The sequence below is a fragment of the Mobula hypostoma genome, chromosome 5 (genome assembly GCF_963921235.1).
Source record: "Mobula hypostoma chromosome 5, sMobHyp1.1, whole genome shotgun sequence".
NCBI classification, from domain to species: domain Eukaryota; kingdom Metazoa; phylum Chordata; class Chondrichthyes; order Myliobatiformes; family Myliobatidae; genus Mobula; species Mobula hypostoma.
The window spans coordinates 126,984,198-126,999,508 of record NC_086101.1 but is presented as its reverse complement, the minus strand read 5'-3'; positions in this window follow the sequence as shown (position 1 = coordinate 126,999,508).

The following is a 15,311-nucleotide window of genomic DNA, read 5'->3' as shown; positions in this document are numbered from 1 at the left end:
TGAAATATTTCTGTCAGAGCCCCTGCTATTTCCACACTATCTTCCCTTAAGATCCTAGGGAATATCCTGTCAGGACCCAGAGACTTACCCACTTTTATATTCCTTAAAAGCTCCAGTATTTCCTCTTCTTTAATCATCATAGTTTCACGTCCCTACCTGTTTCCCTTATCTTAAACAATTCAATATCCTTCTCCTTAGTGAATACCGAAGAAAATAAATTGTTCGGAAATTAGAGAGTTAAATGATCACAAGAACACAGTGGCAGGAGAGTAACTGGTGTCGAGTATTTCTCTGCTAAGTCTGACAAATACAATACCAACGTGGAACAGATCTTTATCAAGCACCTATATTACTTGTAAGGGGAAGTTCACCTCTACCCCCACCAGGGATAGTTGGAGATTTCCAATACACCGTTTATCCTTTTATAGATAAGTATGAGACGAGATTGCTATTTCCAGTAAGCTCAGTCCTTCCAATATATTTGTTGTAGTCTGCCATCTGTGGCTGATGTTTCTACTACTTCCTTATTCTTACATGGTGTTCAGTACATTTCGTGCTTGCAGTCAAGTATTCCTTTAGTAAGCACATTTCTTGTGGATTCTGCTTGTTACTTTAGTCTCATATTGCAACTTTATATATTGCAACATATTAACTTAGCACTTTGGGAACTCAAGTTTGTCACATCAAATGTTTACAAAAAATACAAAGTTCAATACATATTTCCACACTGGGTTTTCTGTGGTGTCACAGAAATCGAAAGGGAGCTCCATCATCTGCAAAGCACAGTCACCGGAGCAATGGAATACTCCTCACTAATGTCGATGAATGCAGCTCCAACAGCACTCAGCACTGTCCAGGACAAAACAGACAGCTTGGCTAGATCCTCATCCATTACCCTAAACATTCACATACATTGTCACCGACATACTGCCGCCTGAGTGGTATATACCTTTCATTCTAAAAATGAATTACTGCTATTTGGCTAGACTATCCCAACAGCACCTCAAAATCTGTGACCTTTACCACCAAAAGGACAGGAGCAGGAGCTCCACAGAAACATTACTATCTGCAAGTTACTTACTATACTCTTGAATTTCCTCACTAGCCATGCTCGGAATCTATTTGCTCCATTGATCACCATAGAACAATCTGTAAGTCCCCATCACACCTCACTTATTTTCTGGCAGCTCCACAAACTGTTATCTCACAGATGACCATTACCCCCTTTTTATTATGCTATATATGAACACCAGAAGGTAATTCAGAGTTACCAACCTCCAACATTTTGAGGGAACCAAAACACTCAAAGGGAACATTCATGGGGAGAATATACAAACTCCACATGGACAGCATCAGAGACTAAGATTGAAGACGAGTTGCTGAAGCTGTGACACATCTGCACAAACTGGATAAGATTTGTTTTTATTAAACTTGCGAAGTTGAGCTTGACCAACATTCTGTTTAATAAAAAATATATAAGTCATTGTAATAAAAATGTTTAGAGAAGTAGGCAGAGGAAGACTGCTGAAGGGAATAGAAAGATGGATACTAAATGCACACACATATACACACACTACATATGTAGAAGTATTCACCTACAGACTTATCTGGAAATGGGCTGTCACATTTGTATTTTGGATGATGGGAGTTTAATGATAATGTTCCTGAATGTCTAATCCAGGGGCTCAGATTAATGATCCAGTGACAGTGTTTGAATCCTTCTTTGAGAGACAGAGAATTGCATAAAATAAATAGAACTCTAATGTCAATAATGTTAACCATGAAGTAACCTTATTATCATAAAGATCGTATTGGTTAACTGACATCCTTTAGGAGAACGCATATGTATTCTTCCCAGAATCAGTCTATGCATGAGCCAGATCCATAGCAGTGTGATCAATTAAACGCTGCTCTCTGCAAAGTGCGCTGAGCCACGTAGTTCAGAGGCAATCAGAGGTAGGCAATGCATGCTGTGCTGGCATGTCACATAAATGATTTAAAAACATTCTGGCAATTCTTGAGGCTGACATTAAAAACCTGACAACACAAATAACCTCTCTTTCAGAAATAGCATTTTTCCATCTTGTCAATCACAGAGTGATGTAGTGAAACCATGTAAGGTTCACAGAGAGATCTCCCTAGTGAAAAAAGAGCATATGGCCAAAACATGATGACAGTCATGGACATCTCTTGCAATTCAAATGGACAAGAAGTAATGACAGTAGTATGCTATCTGCTCCAAGCCTATTCTAATGATGCAGTAAAATGAACCTAACTCCATACAGGGCAACTTTTCTCCATTCCGTCTCCAGTTGCAATCCTTATCAATGAGTATGCATATTGGAAATTGAAGAGCACACCGTAGATAATTATTTTCACCATTAAAGTGAATGTTTGGAATGCCACAGAGAGCATTTGTGGCATACAGGGAGATGAGAAGTATAAATTTCATCCTGGAGTTGGAAGGCTATCCTTATAATATACCGCATTTTAGGAAAATTATAACTAATATTCCAAGGGAGTTTATTTTATTGTTTTGTTTTATTTATGGAGCAATTGTTTGGTCTAAAATAATTGAAAATATTCACATCACTTGAACAGAATTTCCAGGTCAATAAAATTAAATTAACAGCTGTAGTTATTGTCCTCATTATTGTGCATAAAATACCAAGTACTTGCATTGATACGTTGGATGAATAGCAACAAAATAAAAAGATTTTTGCATGAACACTGTACTCTAAAGTGCAATAGTGATTATGTCACACAGCAGCCTCCATCGACAAACAAATTCCTGACAGGATTCCTGTGTGTTACATAGGTACCAAATGGACCATGATTCATTAGGTTTAATTTTGTTAGTCATTTTCCATTAAGTTTGTTGCATGCAAGCTTCAGTGCATTGGATGACACATCTGATTCTACCTTGGTCCTCAGATTCTGTTCAATTACTGTACAACCCTTCAAGGACTCTGCACCCCTCCATTTCTGGGCTCGTGTTCATCCTTAATATTTTTTTCCGCTACTTGTATGCTTTGATTTCATTTCCTTGGTTGTACACAATGAAACTTTCGTATTAAACCTCTCTGGTACTCTATCCACCACTCATTCTTTAAGTTTTTTTTAACCATCAGCATTATATGGTTCAGTATTACATTTGGTTTGAAAAATGCTCATGTGAAATACCTTGGAATTTAATACACAAACAGTGCCATAGCAATGAATGTAGAGTCGTCACTATTGTGTATTTTGGGACTTCTTGTTTATTTCAAATATTTATCTTTCCTTGTGTGTAGTTTGCTTCACAAACTCAATGATCTTTATAAAGGAAAAGTGTTAAAAGTGGTTCATGAACCATCACTCGATGTTCATTGCCATCAAAGACTGTGAAACATGCTGAGACTGCAAACAAAAAAAAATGTCAAAAATCTTAATGTCCTAGAGGTGGCATGCTTTTACAGACTGTAGATGTTGCTGGCAATACTGTTATTTATTGCCCATCTTTTGTTATATCTGACTGAGAATTCAATCACATCTGTGAGTCCTGCCTCACACACTTACTCCAGATGGCTGATTTTCTATTCTAAAGGATATTAGTACACTTTATTTTAACAGGAATCTGCTTGCGTCTTGATTTTGAATATAGAAATGAAAACAAATCAACAGACTTGGAACGTACGGGAATGAAAGCGCTGCAGAGTCAATTGACAAGTGAAAATTCTTAATGCATTGATCCTTCTGTGCAAGAACCTCTAACAGAGGGACTGGACCTGTTGAATAATATATTGGCTGATTCATGAAATGAGCCAAGTAATAAAACTGATGTAAGCAGTTCCTGAACTAAATAAAACTGATCAAGGAGTGTACCTGATGTACACTGAAATTAAGTAGGACAGTAATCAATGGAAACCTCAGCTGCTGTCAGGAAGAAATGTAATAATAGCAAGTGAAGAATGTAAATAACATCTAACCTGAACCAGTAAACCAACACGCTGCAGGCAATTAATACTGAAATACAACAAAAAAAGAGCCTTTTATTAAGCTTCCCCCAAAAATAAGCCTTCAAAATAGGTGCATGTTCATGAGGAGCAGCAACCTATTGAAGACAATAGAAGACAATACTTTGGAAATGGTCAAAGGGAGAGAAAGAAAGGCAAATGAAGAGTAACACATACCAAATGCTGGAGGAACTCAGCAAGTCAAGAGGCATCTATTGAAATGAATAAACAGCCGCTCTTTGTGCAAGGCCCTTCATCGGGTCTGGAAGGGAAGGAGGAAGAAGCCAGAATAAGACAATGGGAGGAATGGAAAGAGTAGAAGCGGGAAGGTGACAGGGTGAAGCCAGGTGGGTCAGAGAGGACAGATGAAGTAAGGAACTGGGAGGTGGAAAATGTGAAGGACTGAGGAAGGAATTTGACATGAAAGGAGAGTGGACCATGGGAAAAAGGGAAGAAAGAGGAAAACCAGTGGGGTGTGATAGTCAGGTGAGGAAAAAAGAAGAGGTAAGACGGGAGCCAGAGTAGAGAAAGGAAGGAGAGCGTAGGGGAGAAGAAGTAAATGAGTGAAAGGAATGGCATCTATATAGGTTACAGGGAGAGATCAGATCTAGTGAAGATAGTTGTGCGAGTTGATAAGTTTATAAAAGATATCAGTAGACAAAATGTCCCCTGACATGGAGACAGAGATTGAGAAAGGGGAGAGAAGTGCCAGAAAGGGACCAAGTGAATTCAAGGGCAGGGTGGAAGTGAAGGCCCAGAATGGGTGCATGAAGCAACAACAATGCTGTCATCAATGTAGCACAGAAAGGGTTAAGTAGCATTACCTGTAAAGGCTACACTTTGGGTTTGGAGAAAGTGAGAGGAACCGACAGAGAAGTTGTTGAACCAGGGGCATAAAATGGAATTGAGATAATTGGGCATGAGTTTAGTGGAGTAGAATCAATGTGCCTACATAGATTGGCATGTTTGTGGATCTTGGATAGGAGGTAGAAATGAGCAGTGCAGGGTAAGGTTAATGGTAGTAGATGGGAGATCTCCAGAGCTGATAATGTTGGTGATGGTCCTGAGTGATATTCTTTTCAAGTGGTAAATGAGAAGAGGTGTCTGAGAGTTGCTGCCTGGCGTCAGACAAATGAAGATTTAATTATGAATGAAATTAGCAAGTTGGGTGCTAGGCTCATACTATCCAATTCAGTCAAAGTCCCAGGACAATACACGTTGGAGGATAGTTACGTGGAGGTATTTGGGAGGAAACCTAGTGATTAAATTAGTTACATTATCAATGATAGCAGGAGAGGTGGGTCCATTAGATGCAGTAGTGGAACAAGCTCACAGATAAGATCATATTTATTAAACATAAATGATCATGAACAGATCTTGCTAATTATGCATGATGTAAACTGGGATTAATGGAATTAATTTTATTAAATTAATCAATTATGGGTTGATACTGTAACAATAATTACTTTGCAATGCACACAAAATGCTGGAAAAATTCAACAAGTCTGACAGCATCTATGGAGGGGAACAAACAGCAAATATTTCAGGCTGAGACCCTTCATCTGGGCTGGAAAGGAAGGAGGAATAAACTAGAATAAGAAGATGGGGAGGGGGGAGGACTACAGGCTGGCAGGTTTTAGGTGAGAGTAGGTGAGGGGGAAGGTGAGTGGGTAGGGAAAGGGAATGAAGCAAGAAGCTGGGAGGGGATATGTGGAGGAGGTAAAGGGTTGAAGAAAAAAGAATAACAGGAGAGATCAGACGACCATGGAAGAGAGAGAAGGAGGAAGGAGAACGAGAGGAAGGTGATGGACAGGTAAGAAGAGAAGGAGTGAGAATGTAACCAGAAAGCGGAGTTTAAAAAGCGGAAAGGAGGGAGGAGGAGACATTACTGGAAGTTAGAGAAATCAATATTCATGCCATTAGGTTGGAGCTTATCCATGTGGAGTACGGGATGTTGCTCCTCTGACCTGTACGTGGTCTCACCGTGCCTTTAGAGGAGGCAATGGACAGGCATGGCAAAATGGGAATGTGAAGTCAAATTGAAATGGGTAGCCACTATGAAATCCTGTCTTTTGTAGTGGACAGGGCGGAAGTGTTCAACAAAGCGATTTGGAGGAGGCTGCACTGGGAGTCAGAAATAATTTGTCCTAGATTTCTAATAAAGAGAATTACCTTGGCATTTCTGCCATTACAGTCAAGCAATATTTGAAAATGCTAGCAGCCGTAGACTTCAGATGTGAGTGACTACAAGCACTGAAAATTCAATTGACAGATTGAAGTTTTGTTGTTTCATTTTGGGAAAGAAGCTCAAACGTGGGTATTGGTTGAACATGACTGATATGGACTGATGCATTGAAAGAGTCTATATGTGTTAACTAGGGGGCCATGCACAGTCCTGATTTGATGGAGACAGCCGTGAGAAGCACAGAGGAACACCTGGAGAAACTTCTGAAATGCCCACTTCGCTGCCGCTGCTACTGTGCAATCGAGAACCTCGGAGGGGAAGGCCCCAGATCCTCAGCTTTGCCTATTGCCTGTTGCCGGGGCCGGGGTCGAAGTGCTCAGCAGAGTTGGTCCTCGGTGCTCGGTGTCGGAGAGCTGGTCGGAGGCTTGGAGTTTTCGGATGGACTCGGAGTCGGACTGTGGTCAGATGCTTCCAGGATGCTGCACCAGTAAGTTTGCGGCGCTGGAGGTTCACCGTCTGTGTGAGATGATGGGACTTTTGAGAGACTTTGAGACTTTTACCGTACCCATGATCTGTTCTTTATCAAATTACGGTATTGCTTTGCACTGTTGTAACTATGTTATAATTATGTGGTTTTTGTCAGTTTTTAAGTTGGTTTGTCATGTGTTTCTGTGATATCATTCTGGAAAAACATTGTATCATTTCTTAATGCATGCATTACTAAATGACAATAAAAGAGGACTGCGTGTCCTCATAATCTAATATGGACTGATGCATTGAAAGAGTCAGCAATAAAAATGAGGTAAGTAGTCTCTGTTAATAAATCCAATAAGTGAATCTAAAAAAAAGCTTGAGATACGTAGAAGAGCGCTTAATGAAACACCCAGCTATTATCATAAAGTGTGCTGTTATCATAAAGTGTACTCTCCACTTTACCCAGTACTGTAGCATTTGTGAGTCAGGATGCAAACCCACTTTTAAATCGGAATGAAAAAGCGATTTATATACAGTAGAAAGTATATTTTCTTGCCTTTACAAACATTAATGAAGCAATAAACAGATGTAGAAGGGGGATGTCTCTAAATTTATTCCAAAGTACAGGGAGAGCAATTTATTTCACACATATGTCAACCATCATTTCAGGAAAATTAGTGCTTCAACTCAAATATCAATTTGTGCATGTTTGCAGAAAAAAAATCAACCTATATGCAAATACATGTCACTGGATTGCAAAGATTTGGAAATAAAATGGCTAAATCATTATAGGAATAATAGTTAAGGAACTGAAGTCTTTTATTCTGTGATGTATTTAAAAATTACAGAGGGATGTACAATAGACCATCAATTTATTATCTCCTGTTTGATGCTAACATGCGGAGTCAAAATCACACCCAGTGAACTTGAGTGCATAATATAAATTAAAACTGGTATCGCAATACTTCAGATGTTGATGTGGTGTGCTGTGCGTGGACTGTCAACTGTTGTGTAGAATATGAATAGGGGTTATGTTCCAAAGTGGATTCTGAGCAGAATGCCAAAAACTAAAGCGAGACAATCAAACATTTCTAGAATAATAATGAACAGAACTAATTTCACATTTGCCTGTGTTATTTTCCATCTACTATCTTCTTACTCATCTATTCAATTTATTCACATGCTGTGACTGCCTTCTCACATCTTCTTTGCCCACTTGACTTTGTTTGGTCGACAATCTTGAATATAACCATAGAGTCATTGAGCACTACAGCACAGAAACAGTCCCTTCAGCCCATCTAGTCCATGCAGAGCTGTGAAGTTGCAGCATTGATACTTCTAGAGCATCCATAATTACAGACCACTAGTCAGGAAATGACCCATATTTTATCCTAGTCCCTGACCCTTGCTCATTGCCAAAGCTCTGTCTATATTAATTAATAACTCCAGCCTGAAGAGCTCACAAATTTGAGTTGCTCCTTGTTAAAATGAACAAAAAACTGGAGGAACCCAGCAAGTCTGAGATTTGCCTCCTGGCATCAGAAAAATGAAGATTTAATTATAAATGAAATTAGCAAGCTGTAGGCTGGGGCCATACTGTTCAATTTAGTCAAAGTCCCAGGTCAGGAAGCATCTATGGAAACGAATGAACTGTGCTGGGTTCCTCCAGGGTTTACTGTGTGTTGCTCTGGAATTCCAGCATCTGCAGAATTTCTGATGTTTATGATTTGCTCCTTGTTATTTTTTTTGAAAGTTCTGATTGCTAGTTAAAGGTGAAGCTGGTAGATATATGGAGGGAACAAAGGGTTATAAAGAGAGAGATCATTGAGCAAGTGATCCAAGATAGCCCTGTGTCTACAGTATGGACAACAGGAGGAACAAATCCCCGTGAGGGGCAAAATCTGTAGTGCTGCATGTCCCATTCTCAATGTATACTGTAGTCTACACTGGGGGAGGAAGAGAAGCTACTAGGTTGGGGGCTTTGGCTGATGCTACAAATTAGTTTAGAGGGCGTCCTCCAAGAAAATCAAGAAAAAGACAATTAGAGGTAAAGCAAGACAGAGTGGGGTCGGAGGTGATAATACCATGTCAGATCGGTATATCCTATCCAGAATGCATGGACTGTAACATTGGGAGCTATGCACTGCTGGTGCCTTTGAACAGAAAATCTTACAAAAGGGAATGGATTTGGACCAGTACATCGTGGGTAAAGGCCCATTGAGCACTTTTACATGGAACCCTGTCATAGGAAAGCAACTTCCATCATCAGAGATCTCTACCATGCTCTCTTCCCACTGCTGACATCAGGTAGAAGGGACAAGAACCTCAGGACTCGCACCACAGGGTTCAAGAACAGTTACTACCCTGCAGTGGTACTACTGTATAGATATGCTGAGTATGCCCACAAGAAAATGAATCACAGGTTTGCATATGGTGACATATGTGTACTTTAATAATAAAATTTACTTGGAACTTTTGTGGAATCTCTTTTGCTGTTCAATGAATGGTATCAGGCACAGTGAAGATTTACAGAATGAAACCTCATCAGGATCACTAAACGGGCCCATCCCACTGATAGGATTTGGAGGAATATGAAGTGGCTGCAAAGAGAGGGAAAATATGATGATGAAGAGTTGCTTTACAATGTAACCAGATGAACTTTTGGCTATGGGTGAGAAGTCAGACTTCCTCTTCCTGAATAGCATGAAGTGCACTGCTGACCCAAAGATGATATGCCAGGATAAATAAGAAATTGTTTGATAACCTCTTCATCATGTTGGTATTTCAACGAGGCCAACTTCAGGTGTGTATTACCAAATTACTACCATCTCATCTCCTTTTCCTACCAGGGGCAAACACCCTTGACCAAAGCTACACAACTATCAAAGATGCCTGCTGAGCCATCACCTCCAACCTGCCACCCATACTTTGGCAAATCATTTCACCAGGCTGTGCTCCTCCTCCCTGCATACAAAAAGAATCTGAAGCATGAAGATCCAGTGAACAGAGTCATACGTGCTGGTCTGAGGAAATGGATCAGCTACCACGTGCTTGCTCTGAGTCAGTAGAATGGCCCATGTTCAAAGACTCAGATGCCAGCCCAGATGAGGATGTCACCACAGTCATGGATTCGATTAACAACAGAGTTGAGGGCTGTGCTCTTCAGAGGGCAACTTAGTTGCTTGCAAACCAGAAACCATGGAGAAACCAGGAGGTCTGCTCCCTGCTGAAGTCTAGAACTGCTGTGTTCTAAGCAGGTGACCTGCGCTTTTACCATAAATCAAGACCCTAATCCACAGTTAACATTGTGGAATTATGATTGATCTTCTGCAGAGTGAACCCACAAAGAGCATATAGCCTAGGTGATACGCCTGGCTGCGTTATTAGATCCTGTGTAGATCTGCTGGTGTGGAGCATTTGCAGGTATTTCTAACCATTCACTGTTTAAATCTATATTCTCAGCAGCTGTAAGAAGACCACTATCATCTTGGATTAGCTTTGACATCTACCATCATGTGCAATTTGCCTCCAGCCTCCCAGAAAATCTTGATCCTCTGTAATTCATCTATTATTGAAAAATATCTATGACAGACACCACCTTTCAGGTCCTATGGTCATCACTGCTGCACCTAGACAGTAAAGCCAGCTATTGCTGTCAATATTGTAATTCAAAGCAAACTTATCTCTTAGCTCCTAGACATGGGACTCAAAATTTCCCTTTGCGTCTGAGTTCTTGACCAACAGACTACATATAGTAGGAATAGGTAGCAACAACTTTGCCATGAATATCTTCAACACTGGTGTTCCACAAGGTTATATCCACCATCCTTACTCTGCTCTTTGCATACTCATGATGGCATGGGTCAGTTTCTCCTTTAATCCCATCCACGAATTCACAAATTATACCGACATAGTCAAAGTTCAAAGGTTCAAAGGTCCAATTTAATGTCGGAGAAATGTATACAATGTACATCCCGAAATGTTTTTTCTTCGCAACCATCCACAAAACAGAGAAGTGTCCTATAGTGGGCCAGATCTCACATCATGGTGAGTCTGAGTATATGAAAGAAAAAGATAATCATGATAACCATCTTTCCCTCAATTCCAGCAAAACAAAAGAGCTGATCTTTGACCTTCAGGAACAGGGGACGGGTGGTACACATGTTCCTGTCTGCATCAACGGTTTAGTGGTCAAGAGAGATGAGTGCTTCAAGTTCCTAGGAGTGAATATCACCAATAGTCATTCCTGGTCCAACTATGTTGAATTGCGGCCAAGGAAAACTTCCCAGCATCTTTACTTCCTCAGGAGGCTAAAGAAATTTGGCATGTCTACTTTGACCCACATAATTTTCCATTGATGCACCATAAGAAGCATCCAACCCTTATGCATCATGGCTTGATGTGGCAACTGATTTGCATGTGCCTGGAAGAACCGCAGAGGATTGTGGACACAGCTCAGCTCATTGTTAGGGACCATTCTAGACCTCATGGAGAGTTTAACCTTCTGGTGCTTTAAGCATCAACAAACCCTTGGCAAATAACGTTTCAACAACCTCAGAAACGTGAGCCTGCTTCTCCCCACACACAGGGTTTACACGAGGGAACCGGACAGATCTGAGTATAACACTAATATTTTGAGGTGTAAGCCGTACAACTAATTACAGAGCTCCAAGGCCTGGTCCTCGATACATCCCCGTGCAACTGTATCATTGATTTCCTCACTTGCAGACCCCAGTCAGTTCAGATTGGCAACAACATTTCCTCCACAATCGCCATCAGCACAGGTGCACCACAAGGTTGTGTGCTTAGACTCCTCCTCTACTCACTTTATATCTATGATTGTGTGGCGAAGTACAGCTCTAATGCCTTATGTAAGTTTGCCGATGACACCACTAATGTTGGCTGATTCAGGTGGTTCAAATCAGCATATATAAGAAATTTAATGGCATGCTGGCCTTCATAACAAGGGGAATTGAGTATAGGAGCAAAGAGGTCCTTCTGCAGCTGTACAGGGCTCTGGTAAGACCACACCTGGAGTACTGTGTGCAGTTTTGGTCTCCAAATTTGAGGAAGAACATTCTTGCTATTGAGGGAGTGCAGCGTTGATTCACAAGGTTAATTCCCAGGATGGCGGGACTGTCATATGTCCAAAGATTGGAGCGACTGGGCTTGTATACACTGGAATTTAGAAGGATGAGAGGGAATCTGATTGAAACATATAAGATTATTAAGGGATTGGACACACTGCAATCAGGAAGCATGTTCCCGCTGATGGGTGAGTCCAGAACCAGAGGCCACAGTTTAAGAATTAGGGGTAGGCCATTTAGAACGGAGTTGAGGAAAAACTTTTTCACTCAGAGAGTGGTGGATATGTGGAATGCTCTGCCCCAGAAGGCAGTGGAGGCCAAGTCTCTGGATGCTTTCAAGAAAGAGATGGATAGAGCTCTTAAAGATAGTGGAATCAAAGGTTATGGGGATAAGGCAGGAACAGGATACTGATTGTGGATGATCAGCCATGATCACAGTGAATGGCGGTGCTGGCTCAAAGGACCGAATGGCCTACTCCTGCAACTATTGTCTATTGTCTATGTAGGAGGAAGACTCAACATCAGCAAAAGAAGAGCTGATTATTGACTACAGGAGGAAGAAGCCAGAGGTCATGAGCCAGTCCTCATCAGGGGAACAGTGATAAAAGGGTCGGAAGCCTTCAATTCCTTGGCATTAACATATAAAAGGATTTGTCCTGGGATATGCACAGACATGTCATCATAAAGAATGCATAACAGTCCTCTAGATTGTGTAGATTCAGCATGTAACCTAAAACTTTGACAATCTTTTATAAATGCACAGTAAACTAGTTGCATCATGGCCTGGGATGGAAACACCAATGTCAAGGAATGGAAAAGTCTGCAGAAAGTGGTAGATACGGCCCAGTCCATCACAGGCAAAGCCCTCTCCATTACTGAGTGCAATTGTAAGGAGTGGTGCCACATTAGATTAGATTAGATTAGATTCAACTTTATTGTCATTGTGCCGAGTACAGATACAAAGCAAATGAAATGCAGTTAACATCTGACCAGAAATGCAAAGAATAGTGTTATTTACAAAATAACTGCAAATAAAAAGTAAGTGCTACAGCACACAAATATAAACGTACTGAGACAGTAAAATATGGGTGCAATACTGCTTAGCGCTGTGATGAGAGGTTCAGCAGGGTCACAGGAAGGAGGTGCAAGAGCTTTAGGTCCCACAATATATACATTTATTTTCACCGTTTGTCTTCTTTTGTACATTGGCTGTTTGTCAGTCTTAATTTTTGCATAGTTTTTAATGAATTCTACTGATTTTCTTTGTTTTCCTGTAAGTGCCTACAAAAAATAAATGTCAAAGTAGTAAATGGAGACATAACCATATTTTGATAATTAATTTATTATGACTTTGCATTGCATTTTACAGCCCTCTATCCTTCATGAGATTTGAAGTCAGTGTGGTCATTTGGAGATTGTGCAAATATAGTAGCTTGACATTGTAGATTTTGAAAGATAGTAGTCAGTAGTAAAGAGGAGCTGTAATATCAGCTGACTATTGCATTGCCCCAGCCAGTTTCAACACCTGCTTTCTGTCCACATGGTTCAGCTTGAATCGGGTAAACTGTGGCTACACCTAAGGGCACCAGCAAATTCTTCAGATAATATCTCCAAACAACTGATGCTGGAATGACAAAATCAATGTAAACTCATAGTCCAGAGAATGTTTACAACTGCATGGGATGCCAATTTTAACCTTTCTCCACAATAAATAGCTGTGGTGTTGTCTATAGTGGGGCAGTGGTATTGGTAGAGAGCAAGTAATTAGTTGTATTACAAACATGACCGCAAGCTGATTGCAGAGTATTTATTTTAAATTAAATTTTAATTCATAATTATAACCTCAAATATCTCAAATTTCAGGCTGTAGGAATACTTGGGCCTACAACTCATGTTGTAGTTCACTTCTGGAAGTGCTGGGTCCCTATTTACAGTACAATCCATAATTCAAGGTCTGAAGAGATGATATTATTGGAGTCCAGAAGAAGAAGAAATTTAGGAGGGGCTCATAAGACCAAAAGACGTAAGAGCACAATTAGGCCACTCGGCTCACCAAGACTTCTGCACAATTAGATCATGGCTGATTTTTTTTTCTCTCAACCTCATTCTCCTGTTGTTAGCCAACGCAAAGATGGTGACAAATCAGTATTTAAGAGGGAGATTACAAATCTGGTTGAATGGTGTGCCTCAGCAACAAACTTTCACTCAATGTCAACAAAACCAAAGAGCTGATTATTGACTGCAGGAGGAAGAAAACAGTGGTCCATGGGGAGACCTCATTAGGAGATTGGAGGGGAAGAGTGTCAGTAACTTTAATTTCCTTGGCGTTATTATTTCATTCGGTCTAGCACCTACTGTAAGTGCCATTATAAACAAGACATGGCAGCGCCCATACTTTATTAGAAATTTGCACAGATTCAGCCTGTCATCTAAAACCTTGACAAACTTCCAGAGACCCTCACTAAAGGGAGGCTGTACTGCAGCTATACTACTTCAATGACTAGTTCACTTCCCTGTTTATCCTCCATGGTGAGTTTAGCTACCAATACCCACTGTTTGAGTAGTCGGTCCCCTCTCCCTAACAAGAAGATACTTCCAACTTACAAAGTAGTTTAAACAAGTTAATTTATTTTGAGTGGTACACATTTAAATCCAAACAACATTCTTAAAGTACATTTAAAACTCAGAGGATTTCTATCTTATAAAGGAATCCCAAATCACAGATTGAATTTCTATAAGCTAAAAGACATATTCACAAGCTGCAGATGAACAAGTCATCTGTCACAGAAATAGAAGACAGAGGATTCCAGTTCAACCCATTTTAATGTCATTCTTCTTGATCACCCTAACCATTTCTAAAAAGTCTGCACTATTCTCTACATTTATACGCTTTATCTGCCACTCGCTGTCTTGACACTCATGTGATATTTTCTCAGGTACCTTTTAACACAAATGATCTAAAAGCTTCTGGAGAGAATTCCCAGGTACCCACTAATACTGTGAAGCTGACTCTTTGAGTACACAAACCTTCCAATTTATTAATAGATCAGCTTTTGATATGTTAAGTGATAATGATCTGCACGCTTCTTTGAATGAAGCAACTTAGTTAGTGTTGCCTAGTTTGAAAAAAGACCAATTAAATAACCCATTGTCTTACACTGCACCTCTTCAGCAGTTAGCCCAAGTACTGTGGAGTTAGCAAGTCTGATTAGGTTAGGGTTAATCAGGTTTGTCGGGGGTCGCTGGGGCAGAATGGCTCAAAGGATTGGAAGGGCACACTCCGTGATGTATCTGGTGTGTAAACTGTCCTCATTTGGACTTAACAACCCCCTCTTTAACTGGACGGGGACTTCTTGATGGAAAGACGCCAATCAGTCCCAGTTGACAGCAACATCTCAAGCTCCATCATGCTGAGCATTGGTGCTGTCTAGTGCTGTGTGCTCAGTCTGATGCTGTTCAGGCTGCTGACTCCCAACTGCGCTGACAGATCCAGCTCAAACCTTATCAAGCAACACACACAAAAAATGCTGGTGAACACAGCAGGCCAGGCAGGCTCTATAGGAAGAGGTA